The sequence below is a fragment of the Charadrius vociferus genome, unplaced genomic scaffold (assembly GCF_000708025.1).
Source record: "Charadrius vociferus isolate BGI_N301 unplaced genomic scaffold, ASM70802v2 scaffold190, whole genome shotgun sequence".
Classification (NCBI taxonomy): domain Eukaryota; kingdom Metazoa; phylum Chordata; class Aves; order Charadriiformes; family Charadriidae; genus Charadrius; species Charadrius vociferus.
Genome location: NW_009646608.1, coordinates 1,747,641 through 1,759,295, shown reverse-complemented (window position 1 = coordinate 1,759,295; position 11,655 = coordinate 1,747,641).

Here is an 11,655-nt window from a genome sequence, read left to right as displayed (position 1 = left end):
TGTAAAGATAAATGTTTTAATCTTCTCCAAAGATACACATAAAACCACATCAACAGTTAAAAAGTGACCTCACACAGAGGCAAAAAAAACCTGGCCAACTCCTGACTACAAGCAGTGTCCTCAGATCTGGAGCAGCTGTGTGAAGGCACTGTTCTGAGCCTGACTCTGCAGAGCTTTAGGTGTGCTAAGCACTGCGTGAGTGAACGCAAGTCTCAATGCATCATTGCCAGGCAAGTATTAATTAGTCCTGTTTCATTACTGGGGAGATTGAGGCAAAGAGGTTACACTTGGCTTTTGAAGGAGTGTCTTCTAGCAGCACAGTACGTTGATTATTGAGGACCGTACCTATCTGGTAACTCTGAATCCTCTCATCGTCGTTGGGAGCAATTACCCAGGTGTTTGGAGAACCTGCATCCAGGAAGATCCCCAGGAGCTTCCTAGGAGAGCTATCATTAAGAAGCTTTAGGGATGTGTGTTCCCTTAGCTGGAGGCTCGCTCTCTGTGTTGTCTTGGGATGTTAACTGACAGGAGCATGCATATCAGGCAGTGGGTCTGGATGAGATCCCTCTTCCTATTTAACAGGTCTCTCTACCTGCTGTGTCCTCGCTAGCCCGAGAGCCGCGGTTTGGCACAGACGTCTGTAATTGGAGTACATGGAGGGAAAGACATTTTGCACGCACAACTTTGGGGCTGGTCCCAGTGGCTTAAGTATATTAAAATAAAAATGAATCGCTACAGAATGGTCCAAGGAAGGCATTGCAGAAGGCTCTGGCACAATTCCCACAGCTTCCCTGCCCTCCTTCTGAACGCACCCCCAGTTCCCATGGTCTTCAGCGATTACAGCTGTCATAAAATCCTGTCTTTGCACTGCTGGTGCATAACCCTGTACCTGAGCTGGGTCCCCTCCCCTATTCTCTATAGTTGCTCTTCGGAGAATCGTATGACAGCCCAAAGGGCTTCTCCTTTGCTTAAGCCAAATGCTGGAAGCACAGAAAAGGGCGATCTTCCCAGTCTGGTTTTAAGGAGTGTCACGCTACATAAGCTTATTTCTCATTTGTCAGCCCTGCACTCTTCGCTCTTCCATTTCTTTTTCTTTTATTCTTTCTTTTATAATTTCCCAGGTTCCGCAAGGCTGCAACAGGCTGCAAACACCCTCCATAGCAGCAGCCCAGTAAAGCTTCATTTGAGCTCTTCTTAGGCTAGGCGGTGGGTACATCAGGTCTGAGCACAGAAATGTTGGCTTGGGGCTTCTAAATACCCTGTTTTTCACCACTCAGAGCCAGCAAGACAGGTAGTGACTAGTATTGATGCTTCTGCCTCTCTTGATTAAACCAGCCTTGGTTTCAGTGGTCTGTCCCCCCCTCAAGACAACCATAGACACCGCATGGGAATTCACTTGTTGGTCTCTCAATGTGGAAAGTTTTATACAGTCAAACACTCAGGACTCAGGTGCCAAAAAAGCTTTGCTTTGAGACAAAAAGTTTCCTACGTCCTAAGTCCACTCCCAGGCACACAGCCTGGAGCAAACTCTGGATTTGTGTCATTTGCTGCTGTAGATTCAATGTGAACCATGGGTCTTGTTCGCCTTTCCAGACATACTTAGGACAAGGGCTAATAACACAGACAATATTCAGTGCCTATCTGCTATCTAAATGTATTTTTCTGCATGTGCACTTTTGTTTACCGAACACTGTGTGGTATGAATGTGAGCTGTCAGAACCTGATGTGCACTGGAAGTCGAGGGACATCAGCTTCAGGGAGCAGGCAGGCTTTTTCAAGATGCAGTTCTATAACAACAAATAAGTTAGATGGGAAAAAAACCAACCAAACAAACAGTTCACACTAACAGGAATACACACAAACCAGGGCAAACTCTGGGTGCAGGTTCATATCCCAAAGCTGAAGCTAGTCCTAAACTTCAGGGTGGGCAAATCAAAGCCTGGAACTGAAACGCCAGTAAAATAGAAACAGCTTATGGGATAGCTCAGTCCCCTAATTTGTACACAAATGCTTTTGCTCTCGAGGTGTTTTCTTGTGATGGTGTGTTCTGTGGATACCCATCTGGCAAAGCGCTGATGAAAATACCCAGACATCCCTATCTGTTACAGCCAAACCTACAGGATGTGCTTATATTTACTGTATATTTTTATGTTATACTGAATATTATAATGAATAAAATGTCTGACGTTTTACTGAATACCCATCAGTAGGAATCTTAACAGATTAAAAACCTCTATATCTGTTAAGAAATGGGCAAGTTAAATCATTTTACAAGCTACAGCTAATTACTGTATGTGCTGTACTAACAGAACTTGCTAGATTTGTATTATGTCTTGTAAATAGGTATAACTTAAGCAGAATCTCTGTAGCACCCAGTAACTCTACTGCTGAAAACGCTATGTTAGAGACTGGTTTTAACTATTTTTTCTAATAGGGTTAGCAGTTTCATCCTAAAATGTCTAGCCCGGGCATAAGCCTGATTCACCTGGACTTTACAGGAAACAACACATCGTGTTCCTTCTGCAGTTTTCTTCCCACTTGATCTTCTCACTCTGGTCATGAGCCAGGCCCTGCCTAGGGCTGGAGAGTGGGTTCTCCTGCAATTGCCTGCGAGGGTCTTTTTACGTGCTTCTCTAAAAATGGCAGTGCTGGTCAGAGTCAGAGACAGGATCCCGGTCTGCTCTGACCTCATACAGCAACTCCCATCTTCAGCAAACATCCTGCCACCATGCACTTTTAAAAAAATCTTCCTTTCAACTTACATTTAAACTTGCATCTAATTTCTGGCTGCACTAAGGCTGTTTTTTTTGTGTGCCTGAAAACCCTCTGGGCATGGAGCGCTGGGCTGTGAGTCTTGTGTTTTGGGCTGTGCCACCAGGTTACAGTCTGTGACAGGAAGGAAGTGAGTTTGCAAGCAAGCAAATGTGGATGACTCTGAAAAGCAGCTGCTGCAGCCCATGGAATGGCAGCACTTTGTCTCCTGCTTGTAAAGAGCTTTGAGATTTGGCAATAAAAGCCCCTTTTAAATATCAGCTGTTTAAGAGCCATTTGTCCTAAATAGGAGCAAAGAAGAGCCACCAGGAGCGGCACACTGAGGCTTTGCTCTGGAGGAGGGCGCGTTGCACAGGCTGTGGTCAGGCTGGGCTGAGCTAGATGTTGTGCTAACCACAAGCCCGGAGGAAGAAGCGTTGGGGGCTGCGGCTGGCACAGAGCCGGAGCTCCTGCTGTACACAGCGCAGTTCCAGAGTCATCCCTGCCTGCCAGCTTGGCTGCCCCGGCCAGAAACCACGGCCCAGGCCAGGATCTGCTCCCGCTCCTTCTGGAAAGCAGCGGGAAGCATCCTCATTGCTGGAGATCTCACTAAGTGCAGTCTCCAGCAATGCTGTCTGGGCTGCCCTTAACATCTTCATGCGGACTCTTTGGTGTCTACAAAATGTTGAGCTCACTCAGCAGTCATAGAACCATAGAATGGTTTAGGTTGGAAGAGACCTTAAAGACCATTTAGTTCCAACCCCTCTGCCATAGGCAGGGTCGCCCTCCCCTAGACCCGGTTGCTCAAAGCCCCGTCCAACCTGGTCTTGGACCCCTCCAGGGATGGAGCAGCCACAGCTTCTCTGGGCAACCTGTTCCCGTGCCTCACCACCCTCAGAGTAAAGAATTTCTTCCTAATATCTAATTTAAATCTCCCCTCTTCCAGTTTGAAGCTGTTACCCCTCATCCTATCACTTCATGGCCTTGTAAAAAGTCGCTCTCATCATTCTTGTAGGTGCCCTTCAGATACTGGAAGGCTAATATAAGGTCTCCCCGGAGCCTTCTCTTCTCCAGGCTGAACACCCCCAACTGTCTCAGCCTGTCTTCATAGGAGAGGTGCTCCAGCCCTCTGATCGTCTTCGTGGCCCTCCTCTGGACCCGCTCCAATAGGTCCATGTCCAGTTGTACCCTCGGTGGTGAGCAACACCAGAGCCTCATTCCTCTGCCCAGATGCCAGTAAGCAACAGGGCGATAAGAAGCTAGTATCACAGTGACTGCTTCCCTTCCGCGAAAACTGGGTAGAAACTGGTCAGCAGGTTCAAAAGTTACGAGGAAGCAGGGAAAAGAGTGCAAGTATATGCGCCATCCTATTGCTCAAGCTTGGCTTCATTTGGGTAAAAAAATGTACTTAGCAAACCCTCTAACGCCCTACTGGGAAAGGCGCTGTTGCTCAAAGGAATCTCCAAGACACAGGGTTGATTTCTAATACACTGTAGAGAAAGTCACTCTCTTCATCTCGCACTAAGAAAACACAACACATCACATTTTGGCGTTAAACTTCTGTTGGTAAGGAAGGGAAGTGTCTAGCACCATGTGAAACATGATTAAAGAAAACATAAATGCCAATATACATGGTATTGGCTTACGAAACGTTTGCCCGACTGCTTTTAATTAGATGGATAGTCATGGATTACTGGTTCGAAGAGACAGCATTACCATGTAATCTGAAATAGAAAATGCAGGTCCTAAATTTCATCTAGTGATCTCGTAGAAATAAGTAATTTGCAACTGAAAAAGAGCAGAAAGAGCTCTTCCAGACCCAGGGTGCCAAAGGATTTACTACAGCATTGGCTCATGTACTCTGATGACTAATTATTCTTGCTATTAAAAAATATGTGGTTTATCTTAAATATGAGTCATCAACAGTGAAGCTCTCCAAGATTTCCCCTTTCCAGCTTAAGAGTTAGAAAATTTGCAGGCACAGAAGTTATCTACCGTGTTTAGAGAATGGAGATCCCTGTTTTGTTATGCTATGCAAGTTCACATATTTCAGAAAGCCAGAGCTTAATTTATTCGAGGAAACTTAGTCACCATGTTCTTCTAGCACCTTGCCTTACGGCTAAGCAACCCACAATATTCCTGTGACGACCACCAACATGATGTTACAAAGCATTAACAATTTCATTCTCAGCAGTAATCCTGTCTGAGGTCAACGGGAGGTACTTTAAGCCATGTATTTTCCATCCCCTCCTGGGTATCAGAGACCCAGTCCCACCAGCTTCACTTCAGAGAGCAGCTGGAGGTTTAGCCCTCGCACCTCCTGCTGTGCAGCGATAGTCCCCTCTGCCTAAGCTAGCCCGGCTTGGCAGTTCAGAGCTTGTAAAACACAACATACAAGCAAACGGTGAAAGGATCCTTGTAAAACACAACATACAAGCAAACGGTATGCACCTTAGTGCATTTTTACTAAAGACGTTATATAAACCACATGTATTCACAGCTATAGAAAAAAAAAGAAAACTTCTGTGGAACACTGCAAAATCCCATTTGTAAGACGTTATTACAGGAGAGATGGCTGTCAAAAGCTTATCACATCCACTGGGTAAAGGAAAAAAAACAAAGTCGGCTTAATTTGCATTAAAAAAGATACTTCTATTGAGAAAAGTCTTCCAGGCCCCGGGTGAATGTATTCTAGAATGGGATCCGCAGGGGGATCTCCATCACTGGGATTTCATAAGAGCACATATGCAGGGAAGGTGGGTATATCTCACCCTCTTCTGTACGGAAAGGTGGATGAAACTGTTGCCGGAGGTCTTTCCCAGCCATATGGTGTCCGCAGGACACTGGCAGAAACCTCATCAACCAGACACAGGGGCTAATAAACCCCACAGGCTATTCAGGTCTTTAACCCTGTTTTCCCTTGCCCTGGGGAGCTGTGGGATGATAAACGTGCTGCCTTAGAAACCCCCTGCAGACCCTGCTCACTCCTCCTCAGCCTGGCCTGCTCTCCCCAGCTTTCTTCTCTTCTTTTCTGCTCCAGACTTCAGTTCTCATCTCTCCCCCCTTTCCCATCTGATGCCCCTTCTCTGCCAGAACAACTGATTACTAGAAAGCTCGGCGCTGTGTTGATAGAATCTGTCCATGAGTTTTAGTTCTGCTGCTGCCAAGAAAACCTCCATACTCCTCACCCTCATGGGATTCACAAGCCAGTTTCTACATCCCCATGGGGGATAAGTTTACATTTTGGAATGTGGGCATTTCTCAAAGTCAGGAAATGAATTTTAAAATGATTTGCTCAAAATAAATGAATGAATGGAATAAAAATGCTGGGAATCCAAGCTAGAACTACTTCCTTTTTTATGACTAACAACACTATTGGCAATTTTTTTATCGCGTCTTCCAATAGAGGGAATTTATAGCACCTTCCAATAGATGGAATCTTCCAAAGACCTCAAGATGTTTTGTGACCATGAATGAATTCCACCTCGTAGTGGAGCCAGGAGAGACAGTGGAGCTTCTCCCCCTGCAGAATGAAGGCAAAGGCACAGAGCATTGACGAGCTGGGCTCCAATCCCACTCTCCTACAGCAGATCCTTTTATTTTTAATTGCTGAAGTAGTGACATTTTGCAGGAAACATTAGATGACCAAATGAAGTGCTCCTAAAAACAGCAAAGAAACAAACAAAAAAAAGCCAATTCTGAGAATTTGTGCTTTGATGACTTTTCTAACCCTTAGCAGGGATAGGAATGGACCTCCAAATCCTGCTTTCTTTCCAGGCCAGTCTGGATGGGGCTTTGAGAAACCTGGTCCAGTGGCAGGTGTCCCTGCCCATGGCAGGGGGGTCGGAACTAGATGATCTTTAAGGTTCCTCCCAACCCAAACCATTCTATGATTCCATGATTCTGTGGGCATATGACAGTTAAAGAACTATTATTCCTAGCCTGTAAGTGGATAAGACGTACTGTGCAAATACTACAGATAGCTATTAAATCTACCATATTGTTAATTTAAAATAAGAAATAACAATTTGAAGTATTTTTGAGATGTTCTGGGGGAAAAGCCACCTGGAGCAGAGACTGTAAGGCGGTGTACTGGAGAAGAGGTCAGTGCTAGGAAGAGGGCAAGACGTGGGGAGGCAATGCTAAGTACTAGCTCCCATTCACGCATAAGGATGTGACATACATGTAACGCAAACCGATCCAAAATCTCCTTCCCCTCAGAACTACACAGCAGTGTCGTATCCAGGAATGAGGATATTTGAAAGCTGCTTACTGGCTTTCCCTTGCACCTTATTGAAACATTTAACTCCCTCTTGGTCTCTAAATAGTTGCAGATGCTCAGTGAAGTTTTTAACTATATTAGCATTTTTCCCTTCCACCCAAATAACTTCATCGTTTTGGATGCAAATAATTTTTTTCCTTATGGAGAAACCTATCTTTCACAGAAAGAAACGCTTCTTAAAGGAGAAATGCTAATCAGTTTTAGATTCAAGTTATCTAGCACACCAATGCACGCTGGGATATTTATCACTGAAGTTGATAAAACACTAGAAGATCTCCAGAACTCCAACAGATATGCACGCCAGCATGACTAACTGGGTGAGAATCTGTGCAAACAAAACTGCAAGCTCCTCCGCTATTTCATTCGCAACAAGAAGTCAGTTTTGAAATACTGGCAAAATACTCTGGGTTTGTTTAGACCACATCACCATGACAGCAAAGCACTGCCCAGTTCTTCATGTATTGTACGCCTTTGCAAGAAACAGTGGTGAAGGGGAAATGAAGCTCAAAGGAAAAAAAACATGGCCAGATGTCATATGGGAGATCACAGGAGATAGAGATTTGAACTGACGTTCTCTGGTGCCAGTCCCCAGCACGTGGATAACCTTCCTGTCCAAGCAACCGAGCCTCTGATCAGCTCTTTCTCTGGAGCAACACTGAATTTTCAACAGCACGGGTTGAATTTCCTGAGCGAGGCAAATAAATTCCACTTGTTTTCGTCTGCCAAGAACTAATGAACTTCTGAAAGGTCGTCAGTTCAAACAATAGTTATGTATTCAAATGACAGGATTGCTCTCAGCTTAGCCACACTTCTGCCTTTCTATCCAGGTGGGTTCAAAACCACCCACCTTCAGGGCCTCACAGGAATGGCTGGCAAGAAATTTTCTGGCAAAACAGCAAACCAAAACTGTTAACAGAGGACTACAGATTTGGAAAAGTGTCTTGGTTTTAAAAAATGTACAAAAAAAAGCTTTGAAAAGTTGACATTTCAAAAGGGGGCAGTTTTGCTCTGCAGCATGAAAACAAAATTTCAACACTTTAGTTGATTTGCAATTTTTTAGGTAATTGACCCTGAGAGTTTTTAGAAGTATGAAATTACATATTTTGATGGAGCTCATGTGATTGCTTCCTGTCTGCCTACAGAAGTTTTCAAAATTTTTTATTTGTTTTCCTTGCTGTAGATAGGGGAGGAGAATTCAAACCCGTGGGAAGGCTGAGAAGATGGGAAAGCTCTTTCAGTCCAGCTCTAGGCAGACAGAATAGGATTCCCGTGCATTTCAGTCCTCAAAATGGGGCTCAGGGATCCAGCCTGGCTCCTCTGTGCTTGTTTCCTACAAGAAGCATCATTTCATCCTCAGATGATCCAGTCACACCACAGGCTGTGGTCCATTTGTTTTGGCTCAAGACAACAGTGGCTGCACAGGTACAAGGTTTGTTTTTTTTTTTTTTAATTGCATCTGTTATTGCCCAGTGAGAAAACGCCATTTTCTCAAGACAATCACAGTAAACTTACAGCTGTCAAAAGAAGCAGTCCCTGGAACTTCTTTAAGGAGTCTGGTCTCATTCCTGTGAGAAGTTTGCGTTCAAGAGTGTCATGTTCTTCTGGTAAGCAGCTCATTTAGAATTACAGTATTTTCAGTGCTAAACACAAGAGATGTAAATTTGGGGGCTTGCAGCCAAAGCCACCATTCCTATAGAACAGAAAGACCACGGGCTGGTCTCTACTGCTCTGCCCGCTCCTGCTCTGCTCATTGCGACAGAGGGAGAGGACAACCTCCGCAGCAGCCCTGTCCCTGTTAGACATCGCCCCCGTGAACTATGAGACATGTCAGCAGAATAGAAGGAACTTTTTGGCCTCCAAATCAGGACCCTTGGAAGACCCCTCCAATTCACCACAGGGAATAACAGCAGATTGAAATGCAGCCACTGCCTACCCCAGTTTCCTGGCATTTAGCAGACACTTGGGTCAGCTGAATATCACCAGTCTTGTACTACCCAGAGCTCCGTAATCTTGCAGCGGACTTTCTTAGGGGAGAACGTAGTATCTGCATATGACCCATTAATACCATGGGAATAGCATCTCAGTTTGAAGATGTAATGTCCACAGATCGGTTCTGCACAAATGCACTGATGAGGGGAGCCAGCCCTTTAGGTTTTGACCCTAATTTCTAGAGACAGCAATCACTAGCAAACAACAGAGGCCAAGAGAGGTTATTTTTTTTTATTTTTTTTTTTTGGAGTGGCTAGGTGCTCGGCTGTGTTACTGGGGCTGTAACTCAGCTGTGTTACAAGCCATCTCCAACAAGAAGGCACTGGAGCAGGAGGTAATTGAGGGTTGGCTCCCAGAGGGAATTTTCCCTTAAAAGGATAACTACATTGTCATGATGAAACCAGCTTGCTTCCACTGCCCGCAGAGCTTTTTGCAAACGCGGCTGCCAGAGCTGGGGGTGGTGGCGAGTATTAAGAGCAGACAGCTAGGAGCAGCAGGGCAGTGGCTGCTCCTTAAATGCTACGGGAACTCCGGCCTCTCTCAGCCATGCTCTCCCGTGAAGGGCAGCATGACATGCAAGCAAGCCCCAGAAGGTCGCTTCAGTGCCACGTAACAAAAAGCCAACTCCTACCATCTGCTCAAGGTAAAAAGAAACCTCAACGAGGGATCGCAACCAAAGAAACCAGCCTCACAAGAAGCACTTGCACACAAAATCAGCAATATTTTCAGAGAGGGGTAGGCAGGATGCCAGCTGAAAGCATACCAAGGCCACACAGGAATTTTTCCAATTAAATATGTTTCCACCGGAAAATAACTGGAACCCCAGCTTTTCATTTGAGAGTCCACGGAACAGTTCTGATCAAAACTCTTTAGATGAGATCAAGGCAAACGACGAGAGTGCAGAACCTTAGAGTAGCCTCTTGCCCAGCAGGAGACAGTGCTGAGAGGGGAGAGCCAAGTTTGAGGCCAAGCTTCCCCCTGCAAGACTTAGACCGGTGACTTGAACCTCAGGTTCCCATAACCCAGAGGAAACTGCTTTAACTCTGACGCAACTCTTGCTCCAGGCCCAAAATCTGTCCTTGTCCTCTGGACAGCCCACCCACCTGGAGCATTACACTGTGCTCTCCTGTGCAGTTCAGGAAGGGCTGCACTGTCTTTTTTACACGGGATGAGGCTAAAACAGGAAAGGCTGGGTTTGGCCCAGCTGTTGTAGCAGGCACTGGTTCCTACCTCACATCTAAAGCCTCCCTGTGCAGGTCTTGGGTGAGGTTTTCAAATCTGACTCATGCTTGCGCGGTCTCTTACACAGAATAACCCACCCATCACGCCGCAAGAGAAGGAACCAGGACCCAGTGTTTCCCTGCACCCTGACAAGCGGACAAAATATGCACGAGCGAGCAACAGCCAGGTCTCAAGTGAGCAGAGAGTCCTGAGCTGGCAGTGCAACAAAGGTCTACACAAAGTAAAACATCGTCCCTGCAACAAAGGTCTACACAAAGTCCCTTCCTCTGAGGACTGGCAGCCTACAGAACCACAAGCAGCTCTAGTCTTTATGTTACAGTGGGGAGTCAAGGGGGGGACAGAAACCCAGAGCTGGTGACATAGATTCCTGGTCACCAACAAGCCATCGTTGCTGGAAGCAGGATCTCCTAGCACTGAGCACCTTTAAGAAGCAGACCACCAGCAACTCCCTCCAGACCACAGAGGTCAGCTCAGGAGCTGCAGGAACTCTTTAGCTGTTCCCAGCTCTGCCTGGTGCTTGCTCCATCTGGTCCCAGCCTGTTGCTACCCCTATGAAGTGCTGTTTAAGCAAGTCCCATTTCGGGAACTCCACAAGCAGCCATAGAGATTCAGCATACTTCCTCTTAGCTTTAAGGGTAGAAAACTTTACTTTTTAATCAGTCTTTCTCTGTAGAGACAAGTATTAAAAGCTTCAGCAGGGTAAGTTAGTGCCGATAAACAGAAACTCATCCACAGATTAACAGCAGAAAGCTGGAGAATTACAGGTGTCTACAGGCACAGACTAGTTACCATTTGGCTTTCCCTTTCGATGAGTAACAGCATAAAAATGAGTCAGGCTCTATAGCTGACTCACAGCAAGTGAATATAAACTTCTTCTTCAGACCAGGAGAACCTGGGCAGGTGGAGGAAAAGCTCTGTATATTCTTCTGCCTTAGATAAACACAGCACAGTGCATCCATGGAGTTGTGCAAGTCCTGCTCCGGGGCCTGGGATCTGCAAGCCTGTCCCAAAGGAAGACCCTGTGGTGGAAACATATGATAAACATAGGACAACATCTGCTTTCTGTTTCCTGTGCTCTGTACAGATTATCTCACTCTACAGATAACCCTGTCCTTCTCAAAAAGAAAGCTGGAGTTTGTGCTTTTTAAACATCTGCTGAGACCAGCTACAACTTGAATCAGCTCATTCTATATCTGTTCTCAGACCGTGTGCATCACCACATCTCAGCATCATCCGCTAGACACTCAAGCAATGTGATTACACACCCGGGGTTGTTTGTTCCCTCATCCCTCCTTCTGCGAGCACACGGCACTGAAGCCAGAAGCAGGACAGGCAAAGCATTTTTTGCACGCACACGTGCTCTCTCCACGAACAGAGCGGAGCTGACACCC